The following is a 22332-nucleotide window of genomic DNA, read 5'->3' on the forward strand; positions in this document are numbered from 1 at the left end:
GTACTTTATATCACTTTGACTGTAAGGGGTTAACAAGGTCAGTAAGCCTGGCTGTCACCTGACCAGAGGACCAACAGGAGACAGGATATTTTCAAATCTTGAGGGAGGGAAGTTTCTGTGTGTGCTGTTAGAATTTGGTTGTTGTTCACTCTGGGGGCTCAGAGGGACCAGACGTGCAACCAGGTTTCTCTCCAATCTCCCTGATACAGGCTCTTATAAGTTCAAAATAGTGAGTACTAAGTAGATAAGGCGAGTTAGGCTTATGTTTGTTTTCTTTATTTGCAAATGTGCATTTGGCTGGAAGGAGTTAAATTGTGTATTTGGCTGGAAGGAGTTCAAATTTGTAATTTGCTGAACGGATTTTAATTTGTACTTGTATACTTAGGCTGGGAGGGTATTCCCAGTGTCTATAGCTGAAAGACCTGTACCTATTCCATTTTAAAATTACAGAGATAATATTTTGCTGTTTTTCTCTCTTTAATTAAAAGTTTCTTGTTTAAGAACCTGATTGTTTTTTATTCTGGTGAGACCCCAGGGACTGGGTCTGGATTCACCAGGGAATTGGTGGGGAGAAAGAGAGGAAGGAGGGAGAGAGGCTAATTTCTCTCTGTGTTAGGATTACTGTCTCTCTCAGGAAGAGTCTGAGAGGGGGAGAGAGAAGGAGGAAGAAGGAGAATTGTCCTCTCTGTTTTGTGATTAAAGGAGTTTGAATCACAGTGATCTTCCAGGGGAACCAGGGAGGGAAGCCTGGAGAGGCAACGGTGGGGGAAAGGGTTTACTTTCCTTGTGTTAAGATCCAGAGGGTCTGGACCTTGGGGGTCCCCAGGCAAGGTTTTGGGGGGACCAGAGTATACCAGGCACTGGAATTCATGGTTGATGGCAGCGCTACAGGTTCTAAGCTGGTAATTAGCTTAGAGGAATTCATGCTGGTACCCCATCTTTTGGACGCTAAGGTTCAGAGTGGGGAATATACCATGACAGAGGTGCATGGAAAGAGCTACACAGAGGAAGCTGTAGTTGTGCTGTGCTAATCTGACCCCACAATCAACCTTCTCAGATATAACCTGAGAACAAGGAAATGTTTATTTAGTCTAGTTGCAACGATCCTCAAGAATCCTTCCATAATGTCTCAGATACGGGCTTCTGCAGGCAGAATATCTCCTGGGAAGTCAGGTCAGGCAGGAAGATGACCAGAGTAATAAAGTGGCCCTTCCAATCAGGGCAGCATAATCTAATGTCCAGATTAAGTAAAGTTGTCCCACTCTATAAAACTGTGTGGACTATTGGACCATTGGGGAAGTGACGCACCACTCAGGGGTTTGTGGTGCCCCGACTGGGGGACTCAGACCCTTCTTTCATCTCAAGTCCCACCTCAAGGCTCTGGCGGTGGTGAGGGTGCTCACCACTGAGTCAACGCACATCCTCATGAAACACACTGACTGGTTCCCCTGTTCACTCACTGGAGAAAAGTCTACGTTCCTTGGGCTGCTTCCTACCCTTTCTCCCCAGCGATGCTCCACAGATCCCCAGGTCTCTGGGGCTTCACGTAGTATAGCTCCTGCCAGCGTGGACTCTTCTCTGGGCTCCTCAGGCAGTCTGGGGTCTGTCTGGAGCTATGCATGCTCCGGATCTGTACTTGGAGCCTGGAGCAGCTCCCTGGAGAGAGCCTGCAGTCTGCATCCTCCTGCTTCAGCAGCCTTCCCGCACTGAGTTGGGCTGCTTTCTTTTATACTCTGCCTGCAGGCTGAACAGGCCTAGCAGAGTCAGAGAGCCGGGCTTCCTAGCCTGAAAAGCACAGTTAACCCTTTAGGGGCTGGTTCAGGGTAGGTGCACCCCATCACACCTGGTCAGAAACCTCACCAGTGAAAGTTTATTACCCAATCTGTCAGTTTCATTACACTCAGCAGATTCCCGAAGCACTTCAAGCAAAACACACTGGTTTAGGTAAAACATAAAACAGATTTATTAACTACAACAAGACAGATTTTAAGTGATTATAAGTTATAAATATACAGATCAAAGTTGGTTACCCAAGAAATAAAAGCAAATTACAATCTGAGTACTATAAACTAGACAGGATTTGACTCAAACAATGTCTCACCCTGACGGTATAGTTCCTTCAAACACAGGCTGGGATTCTCTTTTCAGCTCGAACACCACTGCTGCAGGAATCGGAACCGACGCCTAAGAGGGCCCCGCACTTAGGCACCTTTTAATTTTTTTTTTTTACTTACCCGTCCCCAGCTGCGTCTGCTCCATGATCCCGCTCCTCTTGAGTGAAGCAGCCGGCGCGGAGCGCGGCATGGCCCTGCTCTCCTAGGCTAGAGCTCCAGCCGGGCTGCGGGGCTTGCGGCGCTTCCGGCCGGGAGAGGCGGAGTGGCGGGGTTTGTCGCGCTCCCGCCTGGAGCTCTGGGCCCTTTTTAAATAGCCCCCCTGAGCCCTGGGGCAGTGAGGGAGGTATTTAAAAGTCCTGGGGCTCCAGCTGCCTCTGCCACCCCGGTCCTTCAAATAGCCGCCGGCCCACCTCCCTCTGCATTCCCGCAGCGCTCCTGCGGCTATGTAAAATGGTCCCCGGAGGTAGAAGGGGGTTTGGGGCTACTTAAAGGGCTGGGATTCAGCTGCCTCTGCTGCACCCCATGACCTGCCACACAGCTCCGGCCCCCCCTGCCTGCAGCCGCTCTGCCACCCCGTTGCCCACCAGCCACCTCGCCAACACCCTGTCCTGTCCCCAGCCAACCCCTTGCCACCACACCCCTGCAGCCCTGCCCAAAGCCAGCCAGCCCCCCCCACACTCTGCCCGCACCCAGCTCTGCCACATCTTGCCCAGCCCACCACCCCCTTGCGTTTTCCAGTCAACCCCTGCTGCACCCCACTGCCTGAGCCAGCCCGCCCCACCACCCCTTGTTCTCCAACCAGCCCCACTCCCTGCCCTCCTGCAGCCGACCTACTCCAGTCAGCCCCGCCGCCCTGTTCAGCCAGCCCCATGTCCACTCTGCCCTGCAGTTTCCAGGGCATTAACCCTGCAGGGCAGCTGGAACCAACACATGTGCACACTCCAGGGAGTGGTGGGGACTCACACATGTGAAAACGCCATCATTAATAACCAATCAACAGTCAATTATGATCAATAGTATATAATTTTATTATTCATATAGTTTATGGAATAAAATACATGAAAGAAATGAGAGGCTTTTTTTCCACTTTGTTTAAGTCATCCCTGCCGACTGTGTTTCTCTTGGGGGGTAGTCAATTCCTTCTCTTGCAGCCTTCTCTTATTTGGCACCTGTTTCCCTTTCATGTTCCTTATCCCTTCACGTCTTTGCAACTTTTATTCATTCTGTGGATACAGATTCATACACTGCTTTCACATCTGCTTCTTAGTCTTCCTTGTTTTTTCTAAGCTTTGAGTCTTCAAGAAGTCTGCACATGATGGAGCAATTCAGTCAACTTTAAAAAATACACAGGAGAGATAACACTGTTAATACAGATGCCTGGCATGTTTTTTAAGAGTTTTTTAGCGTCATATACTACATTTCTGAGATAGCCACAGAAGAGGCCCGCAGCTGCAGAATAGAATGGCGGAGTTCCCACACCGGCTCACGTGGAAGGGGGGCTGACGCACGTGGCTCACCTGGAAGGGGTGGGGTTGTGGGGTTGCTTCACTGTGGAAACCATGGTTTCTGATCGACTTGTGGAAAGCAAAGAGCAGCTACAGGGCATACACTGAACCCTACACCACATCTGTCACAGCCAGCTACTTAGGAGGCCATCTTAGCACACGCAGCTCACCTGCGAAGGGTGGGGTTTCATTCCACTGTGGAAGCCATGTGGGGTTTCTGTGACTTGTGGAGCAAGAGCAGCTACAGGAAATCAAGGGCTATTCCCATCTTCGGCAGGCTTGCCGGCAGCCATAGCCGCCACTGACTCCCAAAACATTTGCATCCCTTATAATAAAAGCTTTTTTACGAGGAAACAGGCTCCTTACTGGTTCCTCACTACCACAGTCCCAGCAGCTGCGACTGCTAGCTTCTCCTGCTGGAAAATGCTCCTGCCTGCAGACTCCGGGAGTCTCCCAAACAGCCTCGTAGCCTCCCTCTCGGGTTCCTTCTACAACCTCCCTCCTCTTCCAGGCTCTGAGCCAGGCTGGAGTTGCGAAGCGATGACCAGAGACTGCAAAGGAATGCTGGGATAATCCTAAACCCTGAGGCCAATAAAAACACTGGTGAGTGTCCAACATCTGATGACCAGCGCGCATCACCACGCTGTCTCGCTACACCGAAGCAGACCAGGGGTGTATAGCCGCGCTGCAAACAGGAGTTCAGTGCTGGCTGAGCCCTTTTACGGTGTATACACTGCTAAGTTGCAGCCTGTAACCCCCCTCGCCAGCGCTGCCAACTTGCAAGTGTAGCCAAGCCCTAGACTAGTAGGCGATTGTCAGTAATCCCTTCTGGCCTTGGAATCTATGAATTTAGGTATACCCCACTATGTTTCATACTATTAAAGACTTAGAATGCTTCCTAAATGATCGTGGAATGTAATTTTTAATCACTTGTTTATTAGTTATTTATATGTCCAGACAACCGACTGGATTTCTCTTCTGAATCTTTTTTCCTTGCTGCTAGCATGAAGAAATTAACCCAAGTGGGAGAGGGCAGACTCACTTATTAGATATTCTGCACAATGACTTGAGCGATCTTGCAGCTCCTAATGCCCTCAAAAACTCTTTCACAGAGGAAGAACGTCACTAATACCACTATGTATGGGTGCAGACCTCTGAAAATAGGAACTTTGCTTTCAAGTTCTGCCTCCTTTGTGCCTGCTTGAAGCTCCACTCACGGAGTTTAGAGCAGCAATGTCAGCTGATTCACATTAAGGACTTAAGACCCTTGTCCTGATATAACCTCCCACTCTCACCTTAAGCGATCCAAAAAGATGTTCGAGGCTGAAAAGAGAAATCCCAGCCTGTGTTTGAAGGAACTATACCGTCAGGGTGAGACATTGTTTGAGTCAAATCCTGTCTAGTTTATAGTACTCAGATTGTAATTTTGCTTTTATTTCTTGGGTAACCAACTTTGATCTGTATATTTATAACTTATAATCACTTAAAATCTGTCTTGTTGTAGTTAATAAATCTGTTTTATGTTTTACCTAAACCAGTGTGTTTTGCTTGAAGTGCTTCGGGAATCTGCTGAGTGTAATGAAACTGACAGATTGGGTAATAAACTTTCACTGGTGAGGTTTCTGACCAGGTGTGATGGGGTGCACCTACCCTGAACCAGCCCCTAAAGGGTTAACTGTGCTTTTCAGGCTAAGGAAGCCCCGGCTCTCTGACTCTGCTAGGCCTGTTCAGCCTGCAGGCAGAGTATAAAAGAAAGCAGCCCAACTCAGTGCGGGAAGGCTGCTGAAGCAGGAGGATGCAGACTGCAGGCTCTCTCCAGGGAGCTGCTCCAGGCTCCAAGTACAGATCCGGAGCATGCATAGCTCCAGACAGACCCCAGACTGCCTGAGGAGCCCAGAGAAGAGTCCACGCTGGCAGGAGCTATACTACGTGAAGCCCCAGAGACCTGGGGGATCTGTGGAGCATCGCTGGGGGAGAAAGGGTAGGAAGCAGCCCAAGGAACGTAGACTTTTCTCCAGTGAGTGAACAGGGGAACCAGTCAGTGTGTTTCATGAGGATGTGCGTTGACTCAGTGGTGAGCACCCTCACCACCGCCAGAGCCTTGAGGTGGGACTTGGAGATGAAAGAAGGGTCTGAGTCCCCCAGTCTGGGCACCACAAACCCCTGAGTGGTGCGTCACTTCCCCAATGGTCCAATAGTCCACACAGTTTTATAGAGTGGGACAACTTTACTTAATCTGGACATTAGATTATGCTGCCCTGATTGGAAGGGCCACTTTATTGACTCTGGTCATCTTCCTGCCTGACCTGACTTCCCAGGAGATATTCTGCCTGCCAGAAGCCCGTATCTGAGACATTATGGAAGGATTCTTGAGGATCGTTGCAACTAGACTAAACTAAACATTTCCTTGTTTCTCAGGTTATATCTGAGAAGGTTGATTGGTGGGGTCAGATTAGCACAGCACAACTACAGCTTCCTCTGTGTAGCTCTTTCCATGCACCTCTGTCATGGTATAATTCCCCACTCTGAACCTTAGCGTCCAAAAGATGGGGTACCAGCATGAATTCCTCTAAGCTAATTACCAGCTTAGAACCTGTAGCGCTGCCATCAACCATGAATTCCAGTGCCTGGTATACTCTGGTCCCCCCAAAACCTTGCCTGGGGACCCCCAAGGTCCAGACCCTCTGGATCTTAACACAAGGAAAGTAAACCCTTTCCCCCACCGTTGCCTCTCCCAGGCTTCCCCTCCCTGGGTTCCCCTGGAAGATCACTGTGATTCAAACTCCTTTAATCACAAAACAGAGAGGACAATTCTCCTTCTTCCCTCCTTCTCTCTCCCCCTCTCAGACTCTTCCTGAGAGAGACAGTAATCCTAACACAGAGAGAAATTAGCCTCTCTCCCCTCCTTCTCTCCTTTCTCCCCACCAATTCCCTGGTGAATCCAGACCCAGTCCCCTGGGGTCTCACCAGAATAAAAAAACAATCAGGTTCTTAAACAAGAAACTTTTAATTAAAGAGAGAAAAACAGCAAAAATTATCTCTGTAAATTTAAAATGGAATAGGTACAGGGTCTTTCAGCTATAGACACTGGGAATACCCTCCCAGCCTAAGTATACAAGTACAAATTAAAATCCGTTCAGCAAAATTACAAATTTGAACTCCTTCCAGCCAAATACACAATTTAACTCCTTCCAGCCAAATGCACATTTGCAAATAAAGAAAACAAACATAAGCCTAACTCGCCTTATCTACTTAGTACTCACTATTTTGAACTTATAAGAGCCTGTATCAGGGAGATTGGAGAGAAACCTGGTTGCATGTCTGGTCCCTCTGAGCCCCCAGAGTGAACAACAACCAAATTCTAACAGCACACACTGAAACTTCCCTCCCTCCAGATTTCAAAGTATCCTGTCTCCTGATTGGTCCTCTGGTCAGGTGACAACCAGGCTACTGAACTTGTTAACCCTTTACAGTCAGAGATATAAAGTACTTCTGTGCTATTAACTTTTCTTATCTGTTTATGACAGACCCTTTGGGAAATATTGAATTTTGCAAACCGTTGCATAATAGAAACCAGATCTCTGAACTGAGGTGCAGGTTCAAGCATACTGTATGGTGGTGTTATCTCTCATGCTGAAATATTATAATGAAAATGAATGTGCCATGGTAAATTACCAGGTCCACAAAGATCATAGAGAAAATAAATGAGACTCTACTGTCAATTATTCCAAGCGGGGGTTTAGTTAGTAGTTTACCGTTGTATTTGCTGGTCATTTTCCTCCACCTTACCCATACATCCCTACTTCTTACAACATATTTGGCATTTCCCACAGTAGATGTATTATCCAATATATAACCACAACCATATTGTATTAGTTAGCTGGTGAGTTGTTACTGTTCTTTCCTGGAATGTGTGAGGAATCAAATTGTGAGTTGTTAACCATGGCAGATAGTGCCAGATACATAGTTCCGTGTGGTAATTGCTGATAAACATCAACTTTTTAATGATGACCACTGTGTGTACCTGTAGGATACACGTGGTTTGTAGTCAATATGTGTATTCTTCAAAACACATCAATACTAGTCATAGGGAAAATTTAGGAAGCATAAACTCCTCTGTTGTTAAAAAAACAAAAAATCAAACTAAGCTATGATAGTATGAAGGCAGATTAAAATACTTAAACCGTAGTCAGTTCAGAGGCAGTAGGGTCTGAACAGGCAGCTGCCCAAAGCCTAGCTTTAGGTTTGCAAATGAAGTATTTGATATAGCAATAAAAAGACTGATCAATGATACATACTTGTAATATCAGGGCTACAAGCATATGATGCTCCCTTAAGGAATCTGCTTTGATTCTAGCCAACTTTGGGCTGTAAACCTGAGCCTCTATTCAGTTTTGGGTCAACTTGGGCTTCGTTTAAAACAAATCCATTATCTCTCCCATTGCTTTTTTTGGGAAGGTATTTATGGTTTAAACTGTGACCTGAAAGTGCGGCCACACTTTCAGGTCACACTTTTTTGTGGTGGCTTTGCACAGAAATATTGGGTGCATGAACACTTGAATCAAAACATTTGCAAACATGTTGTCAAACTCACCTTGTGCAAATCAAAATGGACAGGTTAAACACAGTTCCAGTGTGGCTACTCTAACAAGTAAGTAGTCATTCAAAGAGCTAGTGTGTGGATGCATGTGATTTATTCTCAGTAGCCCTGTTTTGTCCATGAAAATCAATGGCATCACCAGGAGAGGCTGTAATTAGACTTGCAGGAAGAGACTGTGGGCCATAGGCCAAAAACAACTGATATCACTTATCAGTGTGTACTTAACATTCATTTTTGTAGCCTCTGAGCACCATAAACTCAAGATGTGTAGTCATTCATTGCTGTTACAAAACAACCTGTTGGGATCAATCTACTAGATTGAGGAGTCTCTGACCTCACAGTGAGTTATTTAAACCTTTCCAAGTGGAGATGCTGAAACCTTGCAAAGAAAGGTGACCTGATAGAGTATGTGAACCCTGATCCAGATTTAGTACATCAATAACATGCACTTCTGTGTCACCTTCCACCTAAAGACCTCAGATCAGTTTGGAAAAAATTGAATAAATATCAAGTGTAGTGATACACGCGAGTATCCCGTTGGTTCAGATGGTGAAACTCAGAGGTCAGCTGACTTTCCTGATGTTACACCAGTTCTGTGCTATCGTTGGGATAGAACCCATAATGCCAAATTTCTAATTTTTGCTGTAATAATTATTGCCTCTCCACAGTCCTTGGAAAAACTTTGTGCAAGAATAATTCTCTCTACTCCATGAAGCACTGTATAGACTTCTCAAAGGTGTCTGTGTTGTGCTGCTCTTTCCTGACTTAAACTACTTTTTGTATGCAGCACTAGTGGGAGGGATTCCTTCTTAGTAAACTTAGTAAAATCAGTGTAAAAAGTCCAACCCAAAATTAAGATCTCGTGAAATTAATTTTAAAAACTTTTTTTTTAGACTACGCCTATTTTAAATGATACATTCCATCTCCATAATGAGCAAAAAAGCTTCCTTGCATGTTTTATTTGGGAAAATTTCAGTCAGGAAGGAAAAAGTTTCTTAGGGCTTGTCTACACTGGCACTTTACAGCGCTGCAACCTTCTTGCTTGGTTTTGAAAAAACAGCCCCCGCTGTAAAGTGCCAGTGTAGACAGTGCACCTGTGCTGGGAGCCGCGCCTCTTGTGGGCTTGATCTTTTTAGAGCGCTGGGTGAGCTCTGTCCCAGCGCTCTGCTGCGACTACAAAATCCACATGTTTTAATGTCATCAGTGTAGACTAGCCCTTAGAGCAGTGGTTCTCAAACTGGGGGTTGGGACCCCTCGGGATCATGCGGTTATTACATGGGGGATCATGAGCTGTCAGCCTCCACCCCAAACCTTGCTTTGCATCCAGCATTTATAATGGTGTTAAACACATAAAAAAGTTTTTAATTCATAAGGGGAGTTGCACTTAAAGGCTTTCCATTTGAAAGGGGTCACCAATACAAACGTTTGAGAATCACTGCCTTAGAGGGAGTGGCTGAGGAATCTAAAGTGGGGCATGAATAGCAGTGTTTCAGATTCAAAAGTCAGTAAAGCAGCATAGGCCAGACTTCTGTTAGCCAACAGGTCTTGTTCACTTTTTGTTAACCGAATTTGTTTTGCATATTTTTGCATCATATCAGAAGAAATGCAAATACTTTTGAGGTGGTTTTGCTGCCTGCCAACCGCTTTTCAAATGACAGCTATTTGTGTCTGTCATGGAAGAACTTTAAGGTCTCTGTCAACAGTTGCAGGAGAAGTAACCCTCATTTGGTAGATTCAGAATAATTCCTTTGTATATCTACCAGGAGAGTCCTTTAGGTGCATATTTCAAAGATAATTCATAAAAGAAGGACCAGCTTAGAAAGTGGAGGGGTAAAATGAGTAATTTGTGTCTGCAGTGGATGTCTTTCCATTCTATGGCTGATTAAGAGTTTCTGGTTCACGTTCAGTCCTATAAGCTGTTTCATGTCAAAATGGAATGGTCCAATTAAAGCTATGTGTCAAAGTTTTTGTACATTTTTTATATTGACTGTGGTGAAGTCAGCAAGAAAGTTGAGTTTCTGCTGAGTTGTTTGAAAACTATTCTTGGTCTGAAGTGTCTTCTGTTACTGCCACCATAGGTAAGTCAGCTATTGAGTACTGAAAGATCTAATAGTGAATGTTGGACTTGATTCACTGGGGGAGGAATTTATTACTCCAGGCGTACATAGTATGTGTGGTGGGGGTTTTTTATTTGTTTATTTTTTAAACGTAATTTTATAAATGTGCTTTCCAAAGTGAAGGAATAACAGTACTAGTTTAAATCATGCATCATGTTTGGTGGTATTTGACTCTACACAATGTCTTCCCTGGCAGACGCCGATTTCTGTCATTTGAAAAGCATTAGGCAGGCAGCAAAACCACCACCAAAGTATTTGCATTTCTTCTGACCTGATGCAAAATATGCAAGGCACATATTTTTGTTGATGAAAAGTAATCAAGACTTGTTACTTATGGCTCTTATAAAAGTCTGTCTTAATTGTTTTACTGACTTTTAAATCTAAAAATCTTTTATTCGTACCCCACTTAAAATCCCTCAGCCATTCTCTCTAAGAAAGCAATTTTCTATAAGTTACACCGGCATACTATACAAGTCTGCCATGCAACTCACTTTGAGTTTCTCTTATTTTCCTGTTCCAGTCCTGGGTATCTTTAGAACTGAAGCAGTTAATTCATTCCAAATCATATACTGCCATTGTCACATAGCAGATTCATCTAGGGATTAAAATTAGATTCCATCTCCACGCTATCATGAGCATTTGAGTATTTAACCAACCAATCCCAAAATCTACTTCTATTTTAGTCTGTAGCCTTTTGTCTTCCCTTGGGAAGTGCAGTGCAGTGCCCTTATTTCCAGTTTGTGGTTCATTTGTTCCTGACATTTGAGTCAGCTTTGACACAATGAAAGTGGCAGCGTTGCCTGGCAGAAAGGCAAGAGGATAAGAGCAGCTTTTCTCTTTGTACTTCTGAAAGGAGATCACCAGAATCCCTGACGTGGCCCGAGGATGTTGTGTTACTCCAATGCCTGGAGATTCTGCGGTCTGTATCATGATCCAGAGGAAAGGAAAAGTGAATAGGAATAGGAATAGGAAAAGGAAACAATGGGAGCCCAGCAGATTGCAGCTGCAGAATTTGAGATGCTTGTGAGGAACCGATAAGGTCTGTTCAGGCAAACTTGTAGGTAGAAAGACTATGGAAAGGGAATGGGAAATACAGATTTCTACTGTTTGTGGGGGACAGACCTGAAGAAGGGGTGAGTTTTATCTGCTCACTTTGCTTTGAGACAGCAAACATTTACACAATTCAGATTTTTCTGATTTCTGCTGTACTGATGTTGGTTTGTGAGCAGGAGGGGAAATACTCTGATAGATATTCACTTTGGGGCTTGTCATAGCAAATAAGGCCTCTGCATCTACTGCAGCAGAGATCTGAGATCTTCTACTCTGACTGTCCTCTCGCTGCTTTGCCTCTTTGCCCTCCCAGTCCCACTCCTCCTACTGGTGATCAGCTGTGACTTCACAGTGCTAAAGTCTGCTCATGCCTAATGGAGATCTTGCTATCAGTCATTGAGGAGACAGTTTTTCCTATTATTCTTTATCCTGTTTTTGTTTCTTGACCTATATATGAAAAGGCATCTTAGTTCTTGGGGGAAGCCCTCTGTTCCTGTTTATGCATCCAGACCCCACTGATGTTTCAGTTTGAATCAGTTCAGGCAACCTCCTCATTGGTTGATGTGGAAATGCTTTTGACATCACCCACTGTGATTTTAGCTCTGTGGGGAGGTTTTTCGCACTTTTGGAATACTTCTCACATGTAGATCTCAGTGCTTTTACAGAGGTAGGTAAGTATTGTGGTTTTACAGAAGGGAAACTGAGTGGCAGAAGTCAAGTGAGTTGCCTGAGTTAGTCCTTGCCAGAGCTGGGATTAGAATTTAGCTTTTCGGACTCTGACTGGGAACTACTACTAGACCATACCAACTCTTGTCTGCAGAGATGTTCCTGGCAGATGCCCTGTGTAATAAAGAGTTAAACTCAGAACACATCTTGTCTAGGTGGACTTTTTTCTAAACAGAATGGTCTGTAATATCTTCTTATGAGCTGGGTGTTTTGTTTTCATTTATATTTTCAAAAGATTTGGTACCAAAAGGTCTGATGAAAAGATGTAGCTACACAAATAGTCTCAAGGAAGCAAAGAACAGAGCCACTTTTGAAAGGAAGTGCTGTAACTGGCTTGGCTGTCACCATTGTTTGGTTTTGAGGGAGGAAAGGGGAGAGGAAGTTGTGGTATATTTGAAAGCTAGTCACAAAATAGTGTGAATGTTATAAATGTCCACTGCCAGGTGTATAGCTGAATCTGTACAGTTACACAAGGAGGAAGTGAATCTACAGCAGCCTTGCAAGACTCATTGTGGGTAAATATTTCTGATGGACAAATATAAAATATCACTAATTTTCTACTCAATTATCATGGTAAAAAATGAGCAAGTAGACTTCGTGCAAGGCCAGTGAACTTTTTTCCTTGTCTAGTTGTAAGGCTAATGCACATGCGCTGAATGCATCAAACGTGTTTACAGCAGGAGTCGGCAACCGTTTTAGTGCAGGCGGTTCCTCTGCACCCACCCGTTACTTGCTGCGGCCTTCCCCAGGGCCCCCCCACCTCAGCTCACCTCCACTCCTCCTCCTCGCACAGGCGCGCCGCGGCTCCGCTTCTCCTCCCTCCCAGCCTTACTGTGTCAATCAGCTGTTCGATGTGGCAGGCCTGGGGGGGAGGAGGGGTGGGGCTGGAGCGTGCTTGTGGGGGGAGGCAGACGAGGCGGAGCAGAGGTGGGCTGGGGCAGGGGGGCCGCAGCGGGCGGGGAGGGTGCAGAGGAACCACTCCCTGCTCCAGCTCATCTCTGCTATGCCGCCTTCTCCTCCCATGAGCACACCACTCAGCTCCGTTTTTCCTCCCTCCCAGGCTTGCCACACCAAACAGCTGATGAGGAAGGTCCTTTGTAGGGAAACAAACATCCAGACGTGTCTCATATCAAACCCTGGAAACCAGTTAGAAACAATGCTGCTTTTGAATAAATATTAGGGGCATCCACATGAATTAGTAAAGATTCTGTTGTAATTTCTTTATATAAGGTTTTCAAAATATATTTTACAAATGTTAACTAAGCTACATACTGATGTGAAGTAGGTAGGCCATATATGGAACACTTCAGCCACCTCTGTAGTGGAATACAGCAGCTATTTAACATCATATATGCTGCGCAGCAATTTAGAAGAGGAATTTGAATACCTTGAAATTCCATAGGCGATGTCAGTAGACTGATTCTGTGAGTTAGTTTGGACAGCCCACTGGGATTTCTCATAAAGAACTCTTGAGTGATTCAGTGACCACAAGTTCACAGTCTGTTTTACCTTTTCTTTAAATGTTGAAAGACCCTTAATGTAAACTGGGAAAGCAGTGGGTGTGTTATTCCTTGACTTTAGCAAAGCTTTTGATACGGTCTCCCACAGTACTCTTGCCGGCAAGTTAAAGGACTATGCGCTGGATGAATGGACTATAAGGTGAACAGAAAACTGGCTAGATCATTGGGCTCAACAGGTAGTGATCAATGGTTCCATGTCTAGTTGGCAGCCGCTATCAAGTGGAGTGCTGCAAGGGTCAGTCCTGGGGCCAGTTTTGTTCAATATCTTCATTAATGATTGGGAGGATGGCGTGGACTGCACTCTCAACAAGTTTTCATATGACTCTAAGCTGAGAGGAGTGGTAGATATGCTGGAGGGTAGTGATAGGATACAGAGGGACCTAGACAAATTAGAGGATTGGTCCAAAAGAAACCTGATGAGGTTCAAGAAGGACAAGTGCGGAGTCCTGCACTTAGGACGGAAGAATCCCATGCACTGCTACAGACTAGGGACCGAGTGGCTAGGCAGCAGTTCTGCAGAAAAGGACATAAGGGTTACAGTGGACGAGAAGCTGGATATGAGTCAACAGTGTGCCCTTGTTGCCAAGAAGGCTAACGGCATTTTGGGCTGTATAAGTAGGGGCATTGCCAGCAGATCGAGGGACGTGATCATTCCCCTCTATTCGACATCGGTGCGGCCTCATCTGGAGTACTGTGTCTGCTTTTGGGCCCCACGCTACAAGAAGGATGTGGAAAAATGGGAAAGAGTCCAGTGCAGGGCAACAAAAATGATTAGGGGACTGGAACACATGACTTAAGAGGAGAGGCTGAGGAAACTGATTGTTTAGTCTGCAGAAGAGAAGAATGAAGGGGATTTGATAGCTGCTTTCAACTACGTGAAAGGGGGTTCCAAAGAAGATGGATCTAGACTGCTCTCAGTGGTACCAGATGACAGAGCAATGGTCTCAAGTTGCAGTGGGGGAGGGTAACAGGCGCTCTGCCCACCCCTCTTCCTGGGGCCCACTGGCAACCCCAATAAAACAGAGAAGTGCCTCTAGTTCTTCAGCACCCGTAGCTTTATTTACACCAGGTTCTCCCACCACCAGTGATATACTATATATAGCTTGCAGGCCTTACAATATCCTCCTCCGTACAGAGTCTGCCCTCAGCCTGGAGACTGACCTTCCCCTGGCCATTCCCCCTTCTTCTGGCTGCCAGCCAGCCTTTATAGCCCTTGAACCCTCAGGCCTGAAGGTGCAGCCAGTTCTAAAGGCCAGGCACCAGACTTCTCCCCAGCTCCAGTCTGTTTCCCCTGATTGAGGCTGGCAGAGCCCTGCTACAGGGAGGTCTAGGTTGAATATTAGGAAAAACTTTTTCACTTGGAGGGTGGTGAAGCACTGGAATGGGTTACCTATGGAGATGGTGGCGTCTCCTTCCTTAGATGTTTTTAAGGTCAGGCTTGACTCATAGACTCTCAGGTCAGAAGGGACCATCATGATCGTCTAGTCTGACCTCATGCACAACGCAGGCCACAGAATCTCACCCCCCACTCCTGTAACAAACCCCTAATTTGTGTCTGAGCTATTGGAAGTCCTCAAATCATAGTTTAAAGACTTCAAGGTGCAGAGAATCCTCCAGCAAGTGACTTCTGCCAATCTGCCCTAGAGGAAAATTCCTTCCCGACCCCAAATATGGTGATCAGCTAAACCCTGAGCAAGTGGGCAAGACTCACCAGCCAGCACCAGGAAAGAATTCTTGACAAAGCCCTGGCTGGGATGATTTAGTTGGGAATTGGTCCTGCTTTGAGCTGGGGGTTGGACTAGATGACTTCCTGAGGTCCCTTCCAACTCTGATATTCTGTGATTCTGTTAATTTAAGGCTTCATGTGCCAGTAATAAATGTTAATCTTTTTAAGAAGGTCTCTCTATAAGTCTATATATTATATAATCAAACTACTGTTATATATAAAGTAAATAAGGTTTTCCAAATGTTTCAGAAGCTTTATTTAAAATTAAATTAAAATGCAGATCTTATCAGTTTAGTATGATCCTTGCCCTTGCTTTTACTTGCTGAGTTTTCCAATGTCTGGCACGTATTTGGATACTTTAAGCTGCACACAGGTTTCTGAGTGAGCAGTTGTTAACCAGCTGGTAGGAGGTCAGCAGGTGGAACCCCAGACTGGCAACTGAGGTGAGTGGAGCTGGCGGCTGGTAGGGCTGAGCAGGGCCGAGGCTTGGACCCTGTCAGGCAGGGGGCCTGCGCTGGAACTCCAACCAGAAGCAAGGTGAGCGAGGTTGCGGCGGGGACCTCGGGTGGCAAGGGGCCAGCAGCCGGAACCCCAGAGCAGTGACTGAGCGGCTCAGCCCGCTGCTGCTCTGGTGTTCCGGCCACCGGCTCCTGCCAGCCGGATCTCAGCCCGGGGTTCCTTCACCCAGGCCAGCAGCAGGCGCTGAGTGGGACTGGTGGCAGGACTCCGGCTAGCAAGGGGCCAGCAGCGGGAACCCCAGCGTGGTGGGCTGAGCGGTTCAGCACACCCTCGCTCTGGGGTATTGGCCGCTGGCTTCTGCCAGCCGGGGTCTCAGCCCACTGCCAGCCTGCGGTTCCTTCACCCAGGCCAGCAGCGGGCGCTAAGTGGGACCAGTGGTGGGACACCAGCTAGCAAGGGGCCAGCAGTGGGAACCCCAGAGTGGCGGTGTGCTGAGCGTCTCAGCCCGCCTCTTCTCTGGGGTTTTTGGCTGCTGGCTCCTGCCAGTCTTAGCTTGCTACCAGCCTGGGATTCATTCAGGTTGCTGTAGGTTGGGGTTCGTTCAGGTTGCTGTGGGTTATCAGCCCCTGGTTTACAGTATTAACAAGGGCTTGTTCACATCTTGTGTCTTGTAAAATGTGGAAGCTTAAATTTATTTGTACTTGGGGATTTTCATAAAAATCCCAGTGGTGCTAAAAAGTGGAGGTAACTATAGTTCCAGTACTGCTCTTGATGCTAGTAAGGGGATCCATGTTGATTCTTCAGGGGTTAAGGGAAACTATGGCTGGACCAGTCCTTTAAAAAACCAAACTACTCAACTGAAGGAATCAGTAACTTGCTCAAGATACAGTATCATGTAGACTCTTGGTGCTAGAAGCAAAGGCTGTATACTCTTGGAATGCCTGGAATCTTTTATTAGTACTCACTAGTCAAGTGTATATACCTTGAAATAATCTTTTTGACTTTAATCTTGCTTCCCCCCTCTCCGCCCCACTTTGATTTTGACTTCATTTTCATCACCAGTATTTTAATTGCTAGTGATTTATAGTTGGTATCATTGCATAGCTGTTAGAATGGCTAAAATCTTGGTTTCTCTTTTTAGCTATGCTCTAGATAGTGACCTCTAAAATCAGGTAGGATAGACAGACACGTTTTAAAGGCCTGAATATCTTGTTTTATCTACTGAAACAGGGTACAAAACACTGCACATAAGAGTTTATCTATCCTTTGAGCTGGGATGAGACATATACTCATGCTAGCTGTGATTGAGTGTAGCTGCTGCAGCTCAAGTGTCAGGATAGGCTAATCACTCCAAATATGTGCCTCACATCTTGGATGGGCATATACTCAGGGCAACTAACCCATCCTGCAGCTTGCACTGCTATGGCTACATTCTATTTTTTGTGCACTAGTCCAATGCGAGCTTAGTGCAAGTACAGTGTCTTGAACTGGGAATCACAACTCAAACTTGAAATGTAATCATACCCTTGGTGCACACACTTTAAGGACCGATCAGATCTTCAGTGCAGTGACAGTGGATCAATGATCAGAAAAACAAGTTTGATCACTGGTATTTATGGCTATACTTGATCAGACCAATGGTCCATCTAGCCCAGTATGCTGCATTCGGACAATGACCGGTGCCAGATGCTTCAGAGCGAATGAACAAAACAGGGCAATTATCAAAGGATCCATCCCCTCTCGTCCAGTCCTAGCTTCTGGCAGTCAGATTTAAGGACACCCAGAGCATGGCCACTGTGACCCTATCTTCCACGAAGTTATCTAATTCTCTTTTGAACCCAGTTATACGTTTGACCTTCTCAGCATCCCCTGGCAACAGCTTTCGCAGATTGACTGTGTTGCATGAAGACATATTTCCTTATGTTTGTTTTAAATCTGCTGTCTATTTCATTTGTTGATACCTGGTTCTTGTGTTACTTGATGGGATAAATAACACTTTCTCCACACCACTTAGATTTATAGACCTATTTATGGTGCCCAGATGTCCTGTTTTTAAAGGGACAGTCCCATATTTAAGCCCTCCTGCAGATGTCCTGACTTTTTCTTAAAAACAGGCAAATTGTCCCATATTTTCTGTCTCTCCTCACTCTGACTACTGGCAGGTCCTGCTGCTGGACGGATCCCTGCTCGCCAGCCGCCCACCCACCAGTGGTGAGTGGGAAGGTCAAGTGGCCAACAATTGGGGGGGTGGGGTGTGCAAAGCTGGTGATGGGGCGCAGATGCAGCATATGGGGCCAGCCACTCTCCCTGCTGATCTACTAGAGCAGCCCCTGGTGCATGTCAGCTCTCAGCCAGCAGGGTCCTGCCCCGTTTCTGGTGGTGGATGGTTACATGTTGCCTCTGTTGCCACGCATTGGCATTGGCCCTTTACATTCTCCCCTTCTCCCTTCTTTGCCCCTGTGCCCCCTCAGCCCCGCTACTCCTCTGTATTTCCCCGAACAGAGTCCGTCCCACTCCCAGTGCTGTGCGGAGAACCAGCCCTGGTCAGAGCTCTCAGCTCACCAACAGCCTGGCCAGCAGTCTCCTTCCTTCCCTCACTGCCTCTGACTGGGCTGCTACCCCAGGAAAGCCCAAGACCCTCTGGTCCAGGGCGCTGGCCAGGAGGAGCCAAGCCCTGCATGTGCGAAAGCCCCACACAGTATTGGCATGGGGGAGACTCTGCGCCCCTTAGCTAAGCTCTGGAGTGGCAAAGGGAAAGCGATTTCCAGCCTGTTCATGCCCCGAACCTGCAGGCTCCACAGCAGCCTTTCTTGCTCTTCTCTGTATTTTTTCCAATTCTAACATACATAATTTTCAAATGAGGCAACTGGAATTGCATGCAGTATTCAAGGTGTGGACATAACATGGATGTGTACAGTGCCATTATCATGTTTTCTGTCTTATTATCTATCCCTTTCCTAGGAGTTCCTAACATGCTGTAAGCTTTTTTAACAGCCGCTGCACATTGAACAGATGTTATCGGAGAGCTGTCTACAATGATGATATTTGTGTTTAAGATGTACTGTGCACATCTAACCTAATGATAGAATTGCTGTCCTCTATACCAGCAGGATGATGAAAGATACTTGTGTGGGAAACCGTGATTTTGAGGCTTTGATGCTATGTATGGACAAAGATCCTTTTATTCTAGAATGTCAGCATGAAATAGTTTCTGAAACATTTCTGAAATAGTACAAGCAGTAAGGTGTCTTTCACTCCTGAACTATTATGGCCAAAGAGATTGCATAGTAGCTAGTACTCTTCTACTTGCATAGTTTGTTATATGCAACTTTCTCTTCTCATCTATTTGCCTCGAGCTTTGAGTTTATTAGGCCTTATGGCTGTTGGGGCGGCATGTGTTGGTCAGCACTATTATTAAACTAAAGTTATAGCCAGAAAATACTTATGCAGGTGTTTGCATCGGGTAAGGATGGTAGTGAAAATTAGCTAGACTGAGGCACTTTTTGATGAGTCTGTGAACATGTTGCCCCATATAAAGTAGAAGCATGTGAAGAATTAATTGTTACAAGAATAGAGCTGATGAATGCATTTCCTGTGTATCAAAGCATAAAATGTTCTTCAGGTGCGCCTTTCTAAATACCATCTGTTAATGGGGGTGGTGGAGGCTTAAGGAGAGGTGGCTACTTCTCCTCCCTCGCTGAAGGCATGAAGATAGTTAATACCTTTCCAAATGACTTAAAGAATTGCCCTACCAAAACTGTAAGCATTCAGCAGATTTGTCCAAAGAAGATTAGGGACAGGTCTCAGAAGATTTTGAAATCTAGTCGCATAAATACAACATAGGATTGTGAGCGTTCCAGAACATGGATTGTCTGCATTATGTTTTTACAGGGCTAAATACGTCATTGAAACAATGTAACTTTATTTCTGGTTCCAGTAAAACCTGGTTATTATGCACTTTGCTAATTGATATACACAAATGGCAATCTCTCCCAGCTAGATCAATAGCACGGTTCTGTAGTAAGATTTTCTATTCCTGTGAAATCAATACTTTCACACAATAAACTAGACTACTTGTATACTATAAATATTCTTCTAATGTAACTTAAAATACATATTGAATTAGCAAAGTATATTTTGTGCTTCTCTTGTTTTTTATACTTGTTTAGTTATAAAATTCAGTACCATCTCATCATAAATATGACTAACATAGTGAATGAGATTTTGTGTATATTTATATTGGGTTAAATGGAAATGCTAAGTATTTGCTTGGTTACAGAATATTTTATTCAAGTATCTCTCTAACTTTAACCTTAACACTCCTTCCTTTATTTGGAGACAGTTGACTTTTCTCATTTTACAGATGGGAAACCCTGAGGTACCGAGGTTGACTTACCCCAGGTGTCTTTGGAAGACTCTGGCATCATTGGTTCAGTCAGTCTTCCGTCCCTTACTCTAGTCACTAGGCAGTGTTCCTGCCAAATCTGCGGCTATCTACACTACTGCTGGATCGACACTCTGGCAGTGGATGCACCAGGGATTGATTTAGCTGGTCTAGTGAAGACCCACTAAATTGACTGCAGAGCACTCTCCATTTGACCTCGGTACTCCGCCTGGAATGAGAAGAGTAAAGTAAGTCAAAGGGAGAGTGTCTCCTGTCAACCCAGTGCAGTGTAGACACCGCAGTAAGTTGACCTAAGCTACGTCAACTCCAGCTACCTTATTCACATAGCTGAGTTGTGTAACTTAGGTCAACGTACCAGAGTAGTACAGTATAGACATAGCCGGTAACACAGTTCTTTTGTGGTAAGAGAAAAGGGTCTCTGTGAATTCATATGCAGCACATACCTGATTTTCTTCTTATTATTTTGAATAATTTCAAGAATAAGTTAGGAGAATTTAACAGTTTATGGTGAAGATTATGGGAAAATAGTCTGGCATACTAAATGCTAATTTCTTCATATATTCCAATATTTTTTACATTTACAATGTGCAGGTGGTCTGAAAATTATTATTTGGATTTAGATCCCTTTGCTCTGCTTTCCTTTCTCTGTTCCCATTTAAGCTGTGGTTTCTGCTTTCACTATCTTGCATCTTGTTGCATTGAATCAGGTATACATTGAGGGAGGGAGGGACCCAGCCCTCCCAGCCCCTGACTGGAGCTGGAAATTTAGCCAGTTGCTCTTCCATCCTGACAGAGGAGCAGTCAGGTCAAATTTGAGTGGTGCTGAGACTTTGTGTGCTAAGTTGCAATGCCCCTTAGTCATATTTGGACCGGCTGCCCCCCCTCTCAAAATGGAAGAGCAGCTGGACCAAATTTTGAGTAGTATTGCAACCCCATGCACCTGCTTGGCCACCACCTTTGCAGTACTTTTGGCACCATGGGCACCAGGCAACGCCATCTCCCAGGGAAGAACTGGAGCAAGGGGGGACTAGGAACCTCAGGTCCCGAGGAGGGTCGCAGAATTGGATCTGGGCTTTTGGTTCTTCTGGGGAAGCAGGAAGAGGGTGGGGTTTGGTACTTCCAGAACTACCTGACCTCCAGTAGAGATGGTGCTCTTCAGGCTCACGGACTGCCTCTCTGGATAAGAGGTTGGGCTGGGCTTGGGGTGCAGAGATCATTGCACTGGGTGCAGAGGGGAGAGCTCAGAGCTTCAGTGTAGGGAAAAATGTGGAGCTGGTTGTGGGCAACAGGAAGAGAGTGTCTGGTTATGAGTGTGGGGGGGGGAAGTGTAGGTCTGGGTGCAGAGGCAAGGGATGGGGTCAAGGAAGTGTGTGGGGCTGGGTGCAGGGGGAGAAAGCTTGGAGATAGGAGCAGGATGGGAGGGACTGCTCTGGGACCCCTACTTAAGGGATGGCACCTGAGCGTTAAATGGTATGAGCTCTCTCCCCAAGCCACTGTGGATTAGTTCTCTTGATTCCTTGGTGCATACTGGACTCCCCCTCTTTCTGTTTCATCAAATGTAGCCACTCATGAGATTTTTACCTACTTACATGGTACCTAAAAGGAGGTGGGGTGCACATTGCTCATGCTGCAGTCAATTTGTTACCTCTCACACCTGCAGTGGTTTGAGTTTGCTAAAGCTTTCTGCCTCTGTTCCTTTCATTTAATCCTTAATCCATTTTGGCAGCACTCCCTTTGTTTCTCTCATACTCAGTAACCTAATCTCAGGTATAGTGACAAAAGTTTATGTGCAGCCCAGATTGCTTTTGGACCCGGGCTTCCCCTTTGTGTCTCACTTTGGTAATTTAAACACTAGACTTCCAGCAAGTCTTATCTTTCATGAATCAACATGAGGGGTGGCACATGTCATAGAGACTGTCCTCTGTTTTTTACTGATTTTTTTTTTTCCCCCCTCTGTTACCTGTCTTCCATTAACTGTCCCACCTTCTTACATATGTAGTAATATTTTTATAATCCTTCTCCCACCCTGCTCGAATCCTCCCCCTTACGTTTTCCCCATTTAATATAACTCTTCAATCTGGCTGCCTTCAAGTTGTTCTGTTGTAGCACT

At 45.6% G+C, this 22332-nt stretch overlaps 1 protein-coding gene across 7 annotated transcripts in view; it reads left to right on the forward strand.

Annotated features, from left to right (window-relative positions):
- The window catches only part of TMCC1 (transmembrane and coiled-coil domain family 1), a 215995-nt gene that overhangs the window by 27506 nt on the left and 166157 nt on the right, over window positions 1-22332 (forward strand). Inside the window, exon 1 of one of the 7 annotated variants that reach the window (XM_075073374.1) lies at window positions 20180-20449. The exons of the other annotated variants lie outside the window; for them this stretch is intronic. The gene's annotated coding sequence lies outside the window, so the exon portion shown is untranslated. Of the gene's footprint in view, window positions 1-20179; window positions 20450-22332 lie in introns of those variants that run through there. 7 annotated transcript variants of the gene reach the window in all.

This window comes from Chelonoidis abingdonii, chromosome 17 (assembly GCF_003597395.2).
Source record: "Chelonoidis abingdonii isolate Lonesome George chromosome 17, CheloAbing_2.0, whole genome shotgun sequence".
Classification (NCBI taxonomy): Eukaryota; Metazoa; Chordata; order Testudines; family Testudinidae; genus Chelonoidis; species Chelonoidis abingdonii.